This window comes from Dreissena polymorpha, chromosome 4 (genome assembly GCF_020536995.1).
Source record: "Dreissena polymorpha isolate Duluth1 chromosome 4, UMN_Dpol_1.0, whole genome shotgun sequence".
Classification (NCBI taxonomy): Eukaryota; Metazoa; Mollusca; class Bivalvia; order Myida; family Dreissenidae; genus Dreissena; species Dreissena polymorpha.
Window position 1 is genome coordinate 124680025 of NC_068358.1, and position 17251 is coordinate 124697275.

The following is a 17251-nucleotide window of genomic DNA, read 5'->3' on the forward strand; positions in this document are numbered from 1 at the left end:
CCTATGACTCTTCACAAGTCTTATCGGTCCACGATTAATTTGTTAATATGTTCAGACTTGCTCATTAGTTTATCTCCTACGTATTTAAGTATGTTTTGATTTACATTTGCACTCACTTTCATGTCATATAATTATACAAGTGCACTGGAATTCAGTTAATTGACGACATTGGCCTTCAAGGTGCATTAGTATAGATATTATATTTATTAAATTTTAATAATTATAAGACCTTTATACTTATTTGTATTCATATGTAAAGTACCCAAAGTATATTTACATTTAGTTTATGTTAATCGCGCAGTCATTGTTTGTAAGCATTTCACCTGGCAGTGCTTTAATCACATTCAATGGTATTACATTGCTTCTCCTTTTTTGTAATGTTGTAATTTATCCCTTTACCACTCAGAAACGCATTTTGAAGCATTTGAAATCCTTCACAAAATCAAAGTAAATGTAAGTCCTTTCTTAATATATTAAAGTTTGAACGGCTTCATTTCCAACCCTAGGTTAAATATGAGAAGCAAACAGAATAAAGCCTGAACAGACTGTGAGTTACTCTTTTCACTTTGCTTCTGATGGGGAAAGGGTTATACGTCTCGAATCACAACGTGTTAGTGTAGGACTTGTACATGTGCTTACATTAACCAAAATGCAAACTAATAGTATTTACCTTCATTGCAGGCAGCCCCTCTCCAGCCACTCTTACACCCTGTTCCACATGTACCAGTTATAGCCTCACAAGGTCCTTCCAGGCAATGACATATTTTGTTACAATCAGGACCATAGGTTCCATTTACGCAATCTATACAATGTCAATTTTAGGCTATTGTAACAAAAGTTGGTTCATTAAAACAAATGCATGCATACAAAATTTATTTGTCAAACGAACTATTGAGATCTATGCAAGCAATATTGTTTATTAATTATATCCATCTGTTAAGTTCACTACAGCCATTAATTGCAAGAACACTTCTGACATTATTACATAGATGTTACACATTATAAAGGGTGTTCTAACGTTTTGTCAAGCCCAGACTAGTAAATGTCAACCAAGGCATATGCTGAATTTAACATTACTTGATCATTTTCATCATGTGTTCCTTTTTTGAAGAAAACATTTTGGGACCTTACATAATGACATTTAAAACACAATATATCTATAAGGCCTTTATTCCGTTATAAAATTACACAATTCGTCGCACTGTTGAGCGTGCAAATATTTATTTATCAGAAATAAACCAGGTTTGATATATTGAAATGTATCTTGCGACACATATATGATTGATATACTTAGTTTGGATACAAAATGTATGATGGATATTAGGAACAAATAACGCTAAAAGTGTGTGGTGTGTTCAGAATATAAAATAAGCAATAGCGACCCGTTTGGACTTGAATCTGTTGTTAACGCTCCACGGTGGTTTAAATACTGTCATAATCTAAATTATATAAATATCCTTGCAATGGGTGATAACGCGTAATGTCAACCCGAGCATAGTTATCTAAACCCAGGTGTAGGCTGATGTTGACATTACCATTTTGAGGACATTGTGATGACTTTCTTCGGTGAGCATTAACGTTAATTTAATCAATTATTTATATTTATCCTCAGTTCTTTTTAATGAATTACTATGACAAAAGCTTGCACGACATTCAACTTAAATTCAAATAAGCATTTCAAAAAGCAAGTCCGCAGCAAGGCTGTAGAGAAAGATATAGGGAATCATTTCCATGAAAATGTTCAATATTTCATCACTAAGCGTTAAATAAATCGAAACATGTACCCATTAAATGTGTGCTATCGTTGTATAAAAAAAATAAAGCAGTGAGGTATAAGAAAAAAACTAAGTATATGGGAATTTATCCTCAACTAGTCACGTACTGTATAATAAATTGCATCATCATTTAATCAAATGTCATAAGCGAAAAGTTCTGTTAGTTTTACCTTGTTGTCTGTAAACTTCTATTTCACATATTGCCATATAATCTTCGCCCTGTTGACCAATCGCGGAACCTGTCACGCGTATTGCTTGCATAGCTTGTGGCGGACTTAGCACACAGGTTCGTACGGTATAAGTTAGTGTAGAGAACTGTTGTTCGACCATTTGACTGACGTCATTACCAATATACAATGTAATGTTTGCAAACAAGTGGTATGCTGAAATGTAAACACATTTTCTAAATATGTGATAACGATCACGACTAACTGCGTTGTGAAAGTTAAAAGACATTTGTGGACAAACTTTATTTCGTTGCATTATATTTCTCTTATTAATTGAACACCTCGTAAAATCATTATCTGTATAAATACCATGACATAAACAATAAAGAGAAGCTAATAACACATTGATATATCCCTTTAAGTACACTTCTCTTAAATGAATCTTTATTAAAATACTACCTCCGTCTGTTCTTCCTTTAAGTACAATGCGCTTCACAAGATATGTTTGTAGTAGGTCCAATTGGAGCGAACATGGCCTTGCAATAACGGTACAACAGTCACAATCCGGCAGGCCTCCGATGCGACCATCAACAGCGCGGTCAACACTCCAAGTACCAAAAACCGATTCATTTGTCGACAATGATGATCCCGGTATTGAAATCTTGATATCACCTTTAAAACAACAAGCCTATTTTTCTTTGTATTTATAATGTTTTCAATACATTGATTTGAAGCATTAGGGAATCCCGTCAGCTGTCGATTTGTCGCAATTTATTTTGTATTTTCCGATATTCCATTGGTTTAGCAAAGTACCTCCGTGCAGTGATTTGGCTCAAATGTTCAAGAATACATTGATCTTAATTTCTAACGTTCCGCTTATGTGTTGTCGTTTCAAAGACAATTGTTTACACGGTCTTCACATTAAACGATAAAGTGGATTGTTTCTCGGAAATGCATGTCCAAAATTTAAAGGGGCCTTTTGACGTTTTGGCAAATTTATAAAATTTAAAAAACTTGTTTCAGATTGGAAAATTTTCGTTTTAGTTATGATATTTGTGAGAAAATAAGACTAATAAACATTTACCATGCTCTAAAATATCCATTTTGTGTATCTTTTGACGATTTGAAAACCTGAAAAAATATCGCGTTGCAACGCGAAACGATTGAATAATTTGGAGACTTCTGTTGTTGTCGTTATATTTTGTGTGAAACTACGAGGATTGTTTATATAAAGTACAAAAATATATCTCCACATAGCATTAGCACGGATGGCCTAGTGGTTTTAGCGGAAGACTTTTTACTTCAGGAGGACCCCAGGGGTCAGTGGTTGAGCCCTTTTGCGGGTTACTTTTTCCTCTTTTTTTTGTAATATTCTTGTGTTTTTTTTTAATCGAGATTTTTAGGTCCAATGTTTAAATTCATCAATATAAAGTATTTAATGACAAACTTTAATACATGCCAAAATCTGTGAAAAGGCCCCTTTAAAAGTCCGCAAATGTTGTTTTAATTTCTCACTACAAACACTCCAAAGTTCCATAACCCAAGTACACATTTAGCAGACATCGAAAAAGTGTTGAGATGTTAAGATAGAAACAGTATTCTTCCTTGTTTTAGGTGAACAGAATGTTTATCCCATTTATGAGTTTTAAAGTACAGACACGTAGCATCTATATAAATTGAAAACGATACTTTGACATAAAGAAGGTTTATTAAGTATATTCTATTTAATTAAAACATCATCAATCAATGTTTGTGAAATAGATAAAAACATGTGTACATATCATAATAACGTTTAGAATGGTTAAAAACATATAAATGATTGTGTATAAATGTTCATGTATGTATGTACGTTTAAACATGCAAAATAACATATTTTTAATAAACTGCATTATTTCGACATATTAATAAACTTATTTATTTCTACATCATAGTCATAATTTTGATCAATAAGTATGTGCCCTCTTAATAGATCGATACAAAGTAGATACCGCTTAATAGTCTTTAGAATGTGTCTCTTATGTCCAATATAGGTCCCTTTAGGCCACTTAATTATCAGGATATATTTTTTTGATTTCTGTTTTATTTCATTTGAATTTTTTGAAGTCCCACATATTTTTGATACAAAAATTTGCATAAGGTCCCACGAAATCCATGTATACAATTATACGATATGTTAACTATTTGTTAATATAACTTTCTTAAAACCGTTTCATGTCAATAACTCAACTTGTATGAGTTGAAACGATCACATAAAATCCTTACGCTTTAAGATGTTCACTTAAAGTATGAACATCTATTTTTTTCTTATTTTTTTCTTTTTTTTATTGTTATATTTAATTTGTGATCACGCAACGTTGTTAGCTACGTAAATAGTTTGTAAATATGTGTAAAACTGTTTTCATCTCAAAATTGACATTGTACTGTTTTAAGGGTAAAAAAGAGGGTATTTTAAACGCTGTTAAAATAATACACGTGCTAGCTTGATTGTTTATGAAAAGCATTACAAACGCTTGTTTATTTTTTCCGATTTCGATTTTTTTCAGTGTGTCACAGTTTTCTGGATCCTGCGATAACTTTAAAAGTTCTTAATATTTTTCATGAAACTTGAAACATGGATAGATGGCAATATGGAGATTATGCACGTCATTTCATTTTGTTACTACGTCAAAAATTCTGGTTGCTATGGCAACACATTTTTTTTTAAATAAAAAAAATTCTGACAATGGTGGAGTTTCACCGGTAGGGGGACCATATTGCTTGACAAAAGTCTTGTTATATTTCTATTTCTATATTATTATCTTTGTGATAACCCAACCGCCATTGTGTCACACCGGTCTTACTGACCTGTGTGAATGCGCGCTAAGCATTGTGGGAAACGGACTTTTTTCCATCATGGCGTTGGTAAACATAATAAACACGGAAGTGAAAAATGGTAATTAATTATTATCAAAAAAAGGCCCCATCAAACCGGGCCAGCTGTAATATATACATGGATGCAGTTTGTGCTTCAAAAGGAGCCACTTTTCATGTCAGTCTATTGTTTGTAAGAATCACTAAACACGTAACTTAGACTAACTTAACACGTTGCAAGACTGCATCTTCGAAATAGTAAATTAAATCAAAAATAAATATTTATAATTAAATACCTGCTGAAATTTGAGAACGTAAACGATTTAAAATAAACGCTGTGAACATTACAAGGAACCTTACATGTAGGCATCATGTCTGAGAGGATTAATCAGGGATAAAATAAATGGAGTTCAAAGGATCTAACATTTTGAGGAGGACGTCATGGTATCTTGGACATTTGGCACTTTCATATATTTATTTAGTAGATACTGAAAATGCTGAATGTGCTAATTGCAACATCAAAGACGAGCAGGTGAGATTTTTACAGCTTTATTTTTCTTGACATAATGTTGTATGTTTTCCATTTAATTTATATGGCGCTCTAGTCTTATTTATAAGACGCGCAAAGAATTTAGAGATACTTTTTATATGGGCTAAATTCTTTGCTCCAAATATTACCCATATAAAAAGTAGCTTAATATTTAAGAGCGTCAAAAATTTGGACTAATGGCGCTCAATTTTAGCTCGGCTGTTTTCGGGGAAAACCCTAGCCTAGGTATTGTCACAGCTCGTCGTCAGATGTCTATGTCGTGCTCAAACCTTTACATCGGCTCTAAAATCAAAATGCTTCCACTTGAAACCTCACATGTATATGCACCGTGATGATTTCTACACACCACACCCATTTTGAGGTCACTCGGTCAAAGGTCAAGGTCACTAACCTCTAAAAATTCTTTTAATAAATTTCATTTATTCAAAACTGCACCGCAGCCTATCTTGATACCCATAATGTGGTGCTCTTGTTTATATATAATTTTAAAAATGTATTAATAACCAGAATAGTTTATGCATGTATAAATAAAAAGATACAGCCATGAACAGTGTTTTAATTTTTAATAAATATGCTTTGATTGCGTATATGCAAAACAATGAAGTCCATATATTGTTAACTGATTTTTAAAATGTTGAATGTCACACATTACGTACCAGTCCGTTTATGTACCGACACTTTATGTACCACTATCTGACACTTTATGTACCATATTTATAATATAAAGAGATAACTAATTTAATATGAATGTGTGTTATTGATGAAATGTATTTTGTGTGATAGTATTTATGAATTTAGACTTATATATTGGCCATAGATTTTATATTTTGTCAGATTGTCTAAGTGTCACTGAGTGTCTTAGTTTAATTTATTAGCCCAAGTACATGTAGTACTTAATAAATGATTTATTAGTCTTACCTGAAATTGAAATAAATTATAAAAATTCATTTGTCTCTTATCTTATCCTGACTGAGGATTATAAAGTCTAAAATGTTTGTATTATATTGTATAATTGAAATGTGATACTTTGAAGAGAAGAGAGAATGACCTTAATGTTCAAACTGTAAAAAAATCAAATTATTTCCTTCTTTAGACTTTAATCATGTTTAGAGAATGACCTTAATTCATTAGGACTGCTATGAATGAATGGACAATAACACCTATATTTTATGTAGGTGGTACATAAAGTTTCAAAGTACCGGTAGTACATAAAAGGTCTGGTACATGTACATAAGGTGTTACACCCTAAAATGTTCATGGTATCAGTGTTTCAATAATGTAGTGTTTCTTATTATGTATTGCTTAGGTTGTTTTGTTTCAAATGTCAAATTTGCATTTATTTTAAAGCATTTTCAGTCATTTTGTGAATTCCATGTTTTTTGTAATAAGGTGAATTATGTTGTACATCATGGCGTCAAATATTAATTCATGGTCGCTATGGTGTAGAGAATGATGTCCGCTGGGCGTGGGTTCGATCAATACTCTGGGAGTTCTCATTATCGTCTCCATGGACAACAAGTTCTGGTGTACCAAGTAGTAGTAGTAGTAGTGGTGGTGGTTGTGGTGGTGGTGGTGGTAGTAGTAGTAGTAGTAGTAGTAGCAGCAGAAGTAGTAGTAGTAGTTGTTGTTCTTGTTGTAGTAGTAGATAATTCATTAATTAGTAGTAGTAGTAGTAAGAGTTGTAATGGTTGTGTTTGTATTTGTATTGAATTCTGATAATACAACACAATGATGCTGCTGCTAACGATGATGATGATAATGCTGCTGCTGATTGTGATGATGATTATATGATGGGACTTTGGTATTATAAAATTTGTGAGGTTCAAACACAAAACCTGTTGGATAATAAAACTTCTCATTTTATGACAAAAGAGCTAGATTGTAGAGTAAAAAATAAGTATAAAATTCCCTTATAGGAAAGCTACCATTAAAGGACCATGACTTGTGGGCTTCATCAAAAGCAATGCATGAAACAGTTATATCTCTTTCAAATGCACTCAATATTGCAGTTCCAATTGATATGCTCAGAAATGCTTCTGGATGGGCATACACCAATGAGTACTTTCCTTCAGTTATTTCTTCTAAAGAAACAATAACAACACTGTCGCCCTTAGCAGGAATTCCGGACGCCCCCCTAAGATGTTCCCTCCCCAGACATTTCCCCCATTTTAGTTTTAGTGCTTACATTACCTCCCCCCACCCCACAATAAATTTATAATGGTTTGGTTGAAGTATAATCTTGATTTATTATCAAAATGATTATTTTGCTTATGTAATCTTTTTATATGAAGTTTGTTGTTTTCTTTGGATTAATCATTCATTATTTTTGTTAAACTGTTTAAGGAGTGCATGTAAATCATTAGTAAGACTTGCATGTTGGTGTACTAGAGGAATACTAGGGGAATACATGGGATATTCTCAAAATCTTACACATGTTGTTTTTAATATAATTAAATAGGATCAATTGATGAATTAATTCAGTTTGAGTCAACTTGGGCTGGGTTGTGGAACTATAGTTATTTGTTGTTTTTAATCCAATTAAATAGGGTACTTTGTAACTGTCAAAGAAAATATGCATTCATACGCATATAAGCCAAGTGTTGGATGTCACTGATATTTTCAATTTTACTAGTACCTAATTAAGACTAATTAAAACAGAATTGGACTTTCCTTGCAAAGTATTTATTATAAATAATAAAATAAGCTAATGTAATCAAAACATATTGATATTTTAATAATTTAATTCAATGATATTAATAATATTTAAATTTGCCCCAAAAAACTAGGGCAGGTAGATAGGAAGGATTTTTTTTGGAAAACCAACAGTGTTGTCAGTGTAAAATATTTGTAAAGCTTCTTCAATTTCAATTTTACATTTTATGACCTGCAACATATTTTATGCTACTTTATTTTAATATGGTCAGTCATTAAAGTGTTATTTATTTTTCAAATATATAATGTGCTAATCTCAAATAATGAATTACTACCCCATTTAAAGATGACACCTAATCTAAGTTCATTAATACAATAGCTACAATTGTTTTATTGTAACATACTATTCCACTAAAAAATGACCATCATAGAACATCAATGCTGTGCTTTTACTAAAATTTTCATTGATCACAATTATTTAAAGAAAAAAATCTCTCAGGCACTTATAAAAAATATATAATTAGGGTGTCAAAATTTAACAAACTGAACAAGTCAATTTGAACTTCTCTTGCAACGCAAATGGAGCCACTTGAAATACCAAATTGTTCCCATACTAGTCGGCAATATAGCTATGACATTGTGTCTATTCATAACACGCATCAGATACACCTTCTGAAACTTTTTAAGCGGTTTTGAAAACGCTATTTCATTGCAAACTTTCGTCAATAAAGGATACATGTTGTTATACAACCGAAAGTGAAAGTACAGTTTAAAAAAAAATGAATAAAGAGCGAAATTGTTGAAAACTTACGAAAATTTAATTGCTACTAACATAAGACCGTAAGACTGAACAAAATTATACATAACTTTTAAATCATAACATGAAAGTTTACTTATAAAGCAAATTCTTCATTCATCCGCGGACTTTTTTGTGTCGTAGTCATAAATGCCTCCAAATGGAGGTGCGTGATGCGTCTAAGTATAGAGGTGACAATAACGTAGTGACGTCACTATTTATGTATAGAATGCCCAACCGCCCAACAGCTACGTTTCAAACGGCCGGAACCTTTTTGAACTCACGAAATATATATTTGAAAACCATTTTCTGAACAAGTTTGCATGAAGATTTGTGTAAAAAAAAAGATTCCTGAAGTGTTTAAATAAATTTACTTTTAGCAATTTATGGAAAACTACACCACACCGAGCTATCAATTGCTTGCGAGCGTCATAGCTGTCGCGTGCGCATGTAATACAGATCGATAAATCAAATAAGTTTATTGTATAAACTTTTATCAAAATATTAGAAAGTCGTTCAAAAGAACGCAATCATCCAACCAAGCTAGTTGTCGCTAAGTGTATAAAGTTAATATGTGCGCACTATTTCGACCTAATTGATTCTTTTAAAGGGACCTTTTCACAGATTTTGGCATGTATTGAAGTTTTTCATTAAATGCTTTTTATCGATAAATGTAAACCTTGGTTCTAAAAAACTCCAGTAAAAACAAACAATACTTCAATTAAAGAAAGAAAAAAAGTAACCCTCAACTGGGCTCAAACCACTGACCCATGGAGTAAAAGTCTATCGCTTACACCACTCGGCCATCAATGCTCATACAATCAGTGATGTATGTTATAAATTATATATGCAATCCAAGTAGTATCACAAAATGTAACGACAACAACAGAACTCTCCAAATTATTCAATCGTTTCGAGTTGCGACTCTTTATAATTTTCAGGTTTTTAAATCGTCAAAAGATAAATATAATGGATATTTTAGAGCATGGTAAATGTTCAGTATTACTGTTCCTCACAAATATAACTACAACGAAAATTTTCGAATCTGACACATTTTTTTTTTAATTGTGTCAATTTACCAACACGTGAAAAGGCCCCTTTAAAATAGACAAGAATTTTAAGTAGTTACCGTTGATCCCGCATGGCATCATGAATAATCCGCTTATTACCAGCAAGTATTCCCTTATTACTGCCATTTCTCGTTTTAGGTGAAACAAAACTACGGAATGTGACAAGGAAGACAAACATAACCATCTACGCGAATATAAACTTCCGCAACCCAAACGCGGAACGAAAACCAAATACAAACCAAATGTAATAAAGCAGAGTATATAAAATGTGTAAAAAAAACTTATTATACATATAGCTCAATATAAATTTAAATAAAAGTTAAGAAGAACATGTGTCGAAAAATGCGAAATAAGCCAGATATTTAATTCTGAAATCGAAAATGTGTGTACAGTCGAATTCGCCAGCATGTATATCATGCATGTACGATGTGAATCTAAATTTAGTTTTACGGATCATTTTAATTTCCTGCAACGATATCTATTCATACGACACACGAACACTAACCCCGATCCTAATAAAAAGACGTATGCTTCGGTTATTGTAGGAAAATATGTACGAAATATCATCGTCACAATCGGCTCGGGGCGCTAATTTGTCTTTGCTGCATTTTATCAAATTCGTTTTCAATGTGTGCCGTAGTAGCAACACATATATAAATAAACTTTATGGATAGTTCTTTGCTCTTTATTCAGTTGTTAACATAAAGTTTCCAAGTCCTTATGATTCTTTACATTAATTGTTAATGCAATATTTCTCAGTCTATATAATTCTCCAAGTAACTAACAACATTTCCAAGACATGACAAAATCCGTCCAAATCTATCCTGATAGGACCCCACCCACCCCACCTGGGGTTGGGTTCTGAAGATTAACCTCTTGCGTACCTCCTATGTGTTAAATCCTTTTTTTGGGGGGGGTCTTAAACGCATTGCTTATATACATGTATTATTACATAAACATGTCAACTTGATGGGTCAAACCAATTTGTTGAAATGCACGATACGGAAACAAACACATGTATCATTACATAAACATGTCAACTTGATGGGTCAAACCAATTTGTTGAAATGCACGATACGGAAACAAACATCTATTAACTTAGTAATCCTGTCATGATCTAGACTTGAAACGGACTGAACCCGTGCGTCTACTGTCAACAAATTAATGAGTTTCGGCCATACTGACGTAAACCAGGACATGCATTATTATCCAATATACACCAATTATGCGACAAATGTATAATTTTTCTTGCCTATTTTGTGTTATTGAAACATATTTTTATCAATATATTACAATTTAACACATAACAAAATCGTATAATCTCCCTTGAACGACAGTGTAAGCAATTAATGCTATTTGTCTGAACTTCATTTCGATTATTTTTTTTCGATAAATGTAACAATTCATTCGAATTTTAATCAAATATTTAAATTAAAATAAAAAGTAGTCCCTAGTCAAGGTAGTAAGAACTGATAAATGCTTTTCACGATATCATCTGTTAGCATTAAGTAAATAAATGTATTGGTTGGACAACTGAATCAGTAGTCTGGACTGAAAATCGATCCTTGCTTTACCAAAATTGTAATATTCTTATCGAAAATGCGATGGTTTATACCGAGTATAATTTAATATTTTTAATCATATTTTAATACAGGTCGATCTTTTACGCAAATAACAAAGTGATCGTTGTAAAACTACTCATTGTTGATCAAATAGAAGTTCGAGTCTGAGAACAACACAGTAAAATATGGTTATATTATCAAGTGTTACCATATTTGTCAGGCCCTGTAAATATGCGCTCGCAATTATTGTTCGTCACCAAATAAGAAATCCGTCGGCAAAGATGTGCGCTTCATTCCTATAACTGTGGTGTTTAACATCACAATCATCAGAACATCTTTGCCTGTTAAGCAAAATAAAACGATATATGGAACATTATTTCTAAATTTCAAACACGGAGGGGAACGAAAAACTTATACATTGACCAACACAAACGCAATGCAACCACTCGCTTATCTATGTATTCGCTTTTCGATTTGTCTCTCAGTTTCTCGTGATTCTGTACAATATCTCATTCCTCGTGTTTCTAAATAATATATCATTGCTTATGTTTCTTAACAATGTCTCATTGCGCATGTTTCTGAACAATATATCGAGTCCCATGTTTATGAACACTTTCTCAATTCTCATGTTTCTGAATAATATTCCATTTCTCATGTTTCTGAACAATATATCATGTCTCATGTTTCTGAACAATATTTCATTCCACATGTTTTTGACCAATATATTTGTGCTCGTGTTACTAATAATATCTCATTTTTTCATAGCCTCGTTTGCTTACCTCATCCATTGTTAATATCGTCCCAATATATTTTTTGTTCTTTAATGTGCCTTTAAATTTGAATATAACAACATGACGTTTTTATTTTATCTAATTAGATAATTATATGTGCATTTGTTTGAACATAATGAACAAATCCATGTTATACATATTAAGTTTAAGAGCTGTCACTTAATGTTTCTATATATGATTCTGTTTTTGTCGGTCCTTCTACACTTCAAGGTGAAAACTAATGGATGTACGGGATTAATTTCGTACATGTATGTATACCTTGCAGGCTGTACCGACAATTTTCAAATATATGCTTACTTGTAAATGAGATTTTGAATGTTTGATCCTTGTTTATTATGCGTTCGAACAAATTCATGATACATACCATGCCATGTATTTAAATATAATTAGAATTAATGCACAAATCAACAAAACCTAGATGTGAAAAAATCGTTGACAACTGTTTCAGAATAATAATATATACGCGTAAATATCTCAAATTTTCTATAAAAAAAAGTAATTATTTATTATCTATACAAGTGTATCACGTCCACCGTCGTAGCCACGCTGAGGCACGCCGAGGCAGTTGCTGAGGCTAAAATTTGCAGAGCAATGTTAAGATTACCAGGAAAAAATGAAAACTTATGTCGAAGAATAAAATCTATATAAGAAATTGAGGCAATTTAATGAATTTTAGGAACTATGATATTCACAAACAAATATTATCATTGAGTACAATTGGTTCATGTTGAGGCAGATGATTATTTCAATTTAATGACTTCAATTGATGCAAAATGGATCAGCAAAGTGATTTGGAAAATCCGTATATTAAAGGGGCTTGTTCACACTTAAATTGCATTTTTTGAAGTTTTTCATTTAATGCTTTAAATTAATAAATTTAAACATCGCAAATAACGTGCTCCAGTATAAAACAAAAATAAAGTTAAAATAAGAAAGAAAAAAGTAAGCCGCACCAAGGCTCGAACCACTGACCCTTGGATCGGTTTTTTCCCCGACTAAATATAGATTTTAAATGTAAATTTAAATATAAACACGCATTGTGACAACAACAACAACAACAAATATGGCGGAATCTGTATTGTCAAACACGGAAGAAGAAGGTAAAATATGTTTTTTATTGTAAAACTCAATAGTGCGTATGATTTTCTTTTTATAAAAGTAGATTAAAATAGTATAACTGATCAAATGATTCGTTTTCGTTATATAAGTATATGCATATACATCACAGAACGCGTAAATACTGGTTCTCTCGTTTACACTTGAGTTACAGACAGAGACTAAAATTAAAAGCCAAGTTGAATACAGAATTAACTTTAGTATTCGCGCAAATAAATTAAATTTATCATTAGCCTTGGAGTACTGAGATCATTTAAACAGTACAGTATCTTTTTCTTTCATCATAACTGACAGTGACAACATTATTTGTTGGCAGGCAATTCAAGATCCTGCTCATTTATTGACATATTCATTATTGTGTGTTATATGACAATGACATTTATTATTAACTAAAATGCATTTGAATGGTACTGGTAGTTTATTAATTTAAACCCAAAACTCATAGTTTACCCTTTAAGCGCTGGAACCAACTTTTGAAGGCCTTTGCAAACAGTTTGGTTCCAGATGAGACGCCACGTTCTGTGGCGTCTCATCTGGATCCAAACTGTTTGCTATTCTGATAGTATTCTTTGAAAAAAAATCGAAGAAATGGCTAATTTTAGAAATTCAGCGGATGACATTTAGCAGATGACAAATTTCCCAGCATGCAGAGGGTTAATGTATTTATATCAGTTTCTTCTGCACAGCTATTTTATAAATAAACTGAATAACCAAAATATTTTTGAAAATAGTAACACAGTTTAGTAATTCATGGCATCAAATGCATGTATCTGGCGCCAGACAACTTGCCCCAATACCAACTTGCCCCAAAACAAACTCGCATCAAAGATATTTTCACTCGCTCCAATCAAGAGACAACTCGCCCCAATTTATTTTCGTGCATCTTATTGTTTCTTTATTTAAAGTATTTTATCTTTATATTCTTTGTTAATTTAGCAAAGCACATATATATTTTGATAAATGTGTATTTCAACAGTACATGGTGTTTTGAATAAATCAAATACAGGTCATCTGAAATGCATGTATCATTATATTTGTAAAAGCCAAGAATATTCTGGATATTCCTCTTTTTTCAATTGTTTTGAATATCCTCAAGATTTGATTTCCTGAATGTTGAAGAAAACTTATTAGATAATAATACCACATATTTACAACTCACTTTTTTAATAGAGACCATAAATAGTTTTAAAAAGTGGTTTAAATTGTGTATTTACTTTTTCAATAGGATACAACCATAATTAAACCAAGAAGTTTATGAAGAAGGGATCACTGGATTTTGTCACTTTGGTACAAGAAACAGAAAAGGTATACTTATGTAGCTGCATTTTTTTTCTGTTGATTTCATTTGAGAATATTGAAATAATTTGTAGATAATGTTTTCAGATATTCAGGCAAGTTGAGATTTCATTAATTTTTTTTTATGTCATTTCACAATATTCTTGAATGGAAACAGAAAAAAACACAGTTCAACGCACTAATTGTTGATATATAAAACAAAGTCTTTGTATGTAAAACTGTGTTGCTACATGAGCAAAGAATTTAAAAAAATGATCCTACACTACACTAGGTGAATATTGAAATTTTACAAAAAAATCTGACAGGAATGTTAAAAAATGGTGTCATGAAAAATAACAAATTCTATATGTACATGTAGCTACATCTTGTGTCAAATTCTTAGCTTTATGTTCAAAACATTTATTGTTAAATGCAGAAATGTCTTTTCAAGGATATCATAGACCACCTTACTTATACGGAAGCATAGGAGCTGTTGAAGGAAATTGCTGCCAGACAGTCAACAGTTATCACTGACAGCCTGTCCTGGCCCAGCTGGGACCATCCTCAAGCTAACCATGATGATGTGTTTGCAAAAATTGTCCATTTGGGAGAACATGATGAAGACGAGCTTTGTTGTGGCATGGCCTGACAATACTGTACAAGCCAGAGACCAGTATGTTTACTGTTGTTGAATATGACCCATTTTTCATGTTTATTTTTCTGTGGACCTGTTTAACAGAATTAACAATGCACTTTATCTATTTCAAATATGTTATTTTTCTGTGGACTGTTTAACGGAATTATTAATGCATTTTATCTATATCAAATATTTTATTTGTCTGTGGGCCTGTTTAACCGAATTAGTAATGCATTTTATCTTTATCAATTATTGTTGCTTGTAATATGAATATAGAACACGTAAAACTACTCATGTAATTGTCTCAGCTTAAAATTAAAAGTGTAGAAAATTTAACTCATTTACTGTCGAAACAGTGGCCATTATGTTCCTGCATCTTAAAAGTTGGACAATAACAGCTAATATATATATATATATATATATATATATATATACATATATATATATATATATATATATATATATATATATATATAGATAGATAGATAGATTTAGCAAGGGGTTTTGAGTTTTTTATGTGTTCATATTTTTCAGAAAAAGGGTTAAGTGGTGACTGATCCTCTCACCCTCCTTATCCAGGAAACGTTTCGGAACAACGTGTTGGCACTGAACATGTGGAGGACACAGATTGATCACAGTACATCCTTTGGATACATGAACACCTTCAACGGGACGACAACACAACTGTACCTGCCTTTTTTTGAAAGGAAGTAGTTAATAAAATTATTGTTAACAGCTTTTTTAGTCTTGTTGTTTAAGAATGCTTGCAACATTTAAGTGGATAAACGGTTGTTTTAAATTTGAAGCTTCAGTAATGCATTCTTTATAAAATGATGTAATCTTATTTCTTTCAATATAGTGTAAATAATAAGAACATAATTATCCTTTGTATACAAAATGAAAACCAAGTTTACTGTTCTATTAATCATTATTTATTTATCTTGTTCTTTTGTCAGAAATATTACAGGGGCATACATACAGTATTCCTTAAATAAAAGGGGCAGTTCTTAGAAAATTAACATGTATTTTAGCAATGCATATTCAAACTTTTTCCACATTTATAACCAGCAACAATATGTAAGTATTATAATGTAACACAAACTAATACTATGAATTTACTACTGATTTTGCCATGCCTGTCATCAAATAAACATGTTTTACTGAAAGTTTCTTAAAAGATGTTATGTGGAAGACTTAATCAATCATTTAATAAATATTTGAGCCTCGCTCTTGGAAAAGGGGGTTTAATGCATGTACTTAAGGTTGTCCAAGATTAGGCTGTGCAGACTGCACAGGCTAATCAGGGGCAACACTTTCCGCCTTATCTGGATTTTCTCTCTCCCTTTCAACAAAAAATACAATAAAGCAGCAATTGTCTGCCTGATTGGTATGATCAGCAAATGTTAATCTCGTACGACAATTTACGCACATGCATTAAGCCCTATTTTCCCAGGGCAAGGCTCACCTATTTAGGTTTTAGCTGTCTATATGTTCTTTAACTTTTGAATCATGATGCAGTTTTATATAATAATGTATTATGAGTCGTTTTTAATTGATGCATATTCTTTTGTTCAGTGTTGAACTCAACATGTATTATAATAAGGTGTTCACTTAACATTCTTGCAGTAATGTTTTGCTGTGTAATATACATGTAATAATAAATCAAAATTGAACAAACTAGCTTCTTATTTCTTCATGTTATTTATTAAAACATTTTAAAACAAAACAACAAAATCCATAACATAATGAACACAAAACATAATACTCTATATTCATGAAACAAAACTATAATTGATAACATTTTGAATAAATGTTTCCAACTTTCAACATTTGACAGATCAAATTATTTCTGAATTCCACCAATTTTTTATTTATGGATAAACAGCACTTTATCATCTTTATGACAGTTTATGTAAGGCTATTACAATAAATGGTTGTTTATAGACTGATAAACAATGGAAAACAATACATAATCTATATATAGCATTGTGCTTTGATGTCATTGTTAAT

General features: G+C 31.7%; 1 long non-coding RNA gene across 2 annotated transcripts; it reads left to right on the forward strand.

The window, feature by feature from the left end:
- Positions 1-13237: 13237 nt before the first annotated feature.
- LOC127877021 (uncharacterized) lies at positions 13238-16709 on the forward strand. Of its 2 annotated transcripts, none has more exons than XR_008048190.1 (4): positions 13238-13313; positions 14555-14634; positions 15056-15277; positions 15821-16709. It is a non-coding gene; the product is annotated as an uncharacterized LOC127877021 (long non-coding RNA). The 2 variants fall into 2 exon arrangements; XR_008048189.1 differs by having other exon boundaries at positions 15776-16708.
- The last annotated feature ends 542 nt before the right edge of the window (positions 16710-17251 follow it).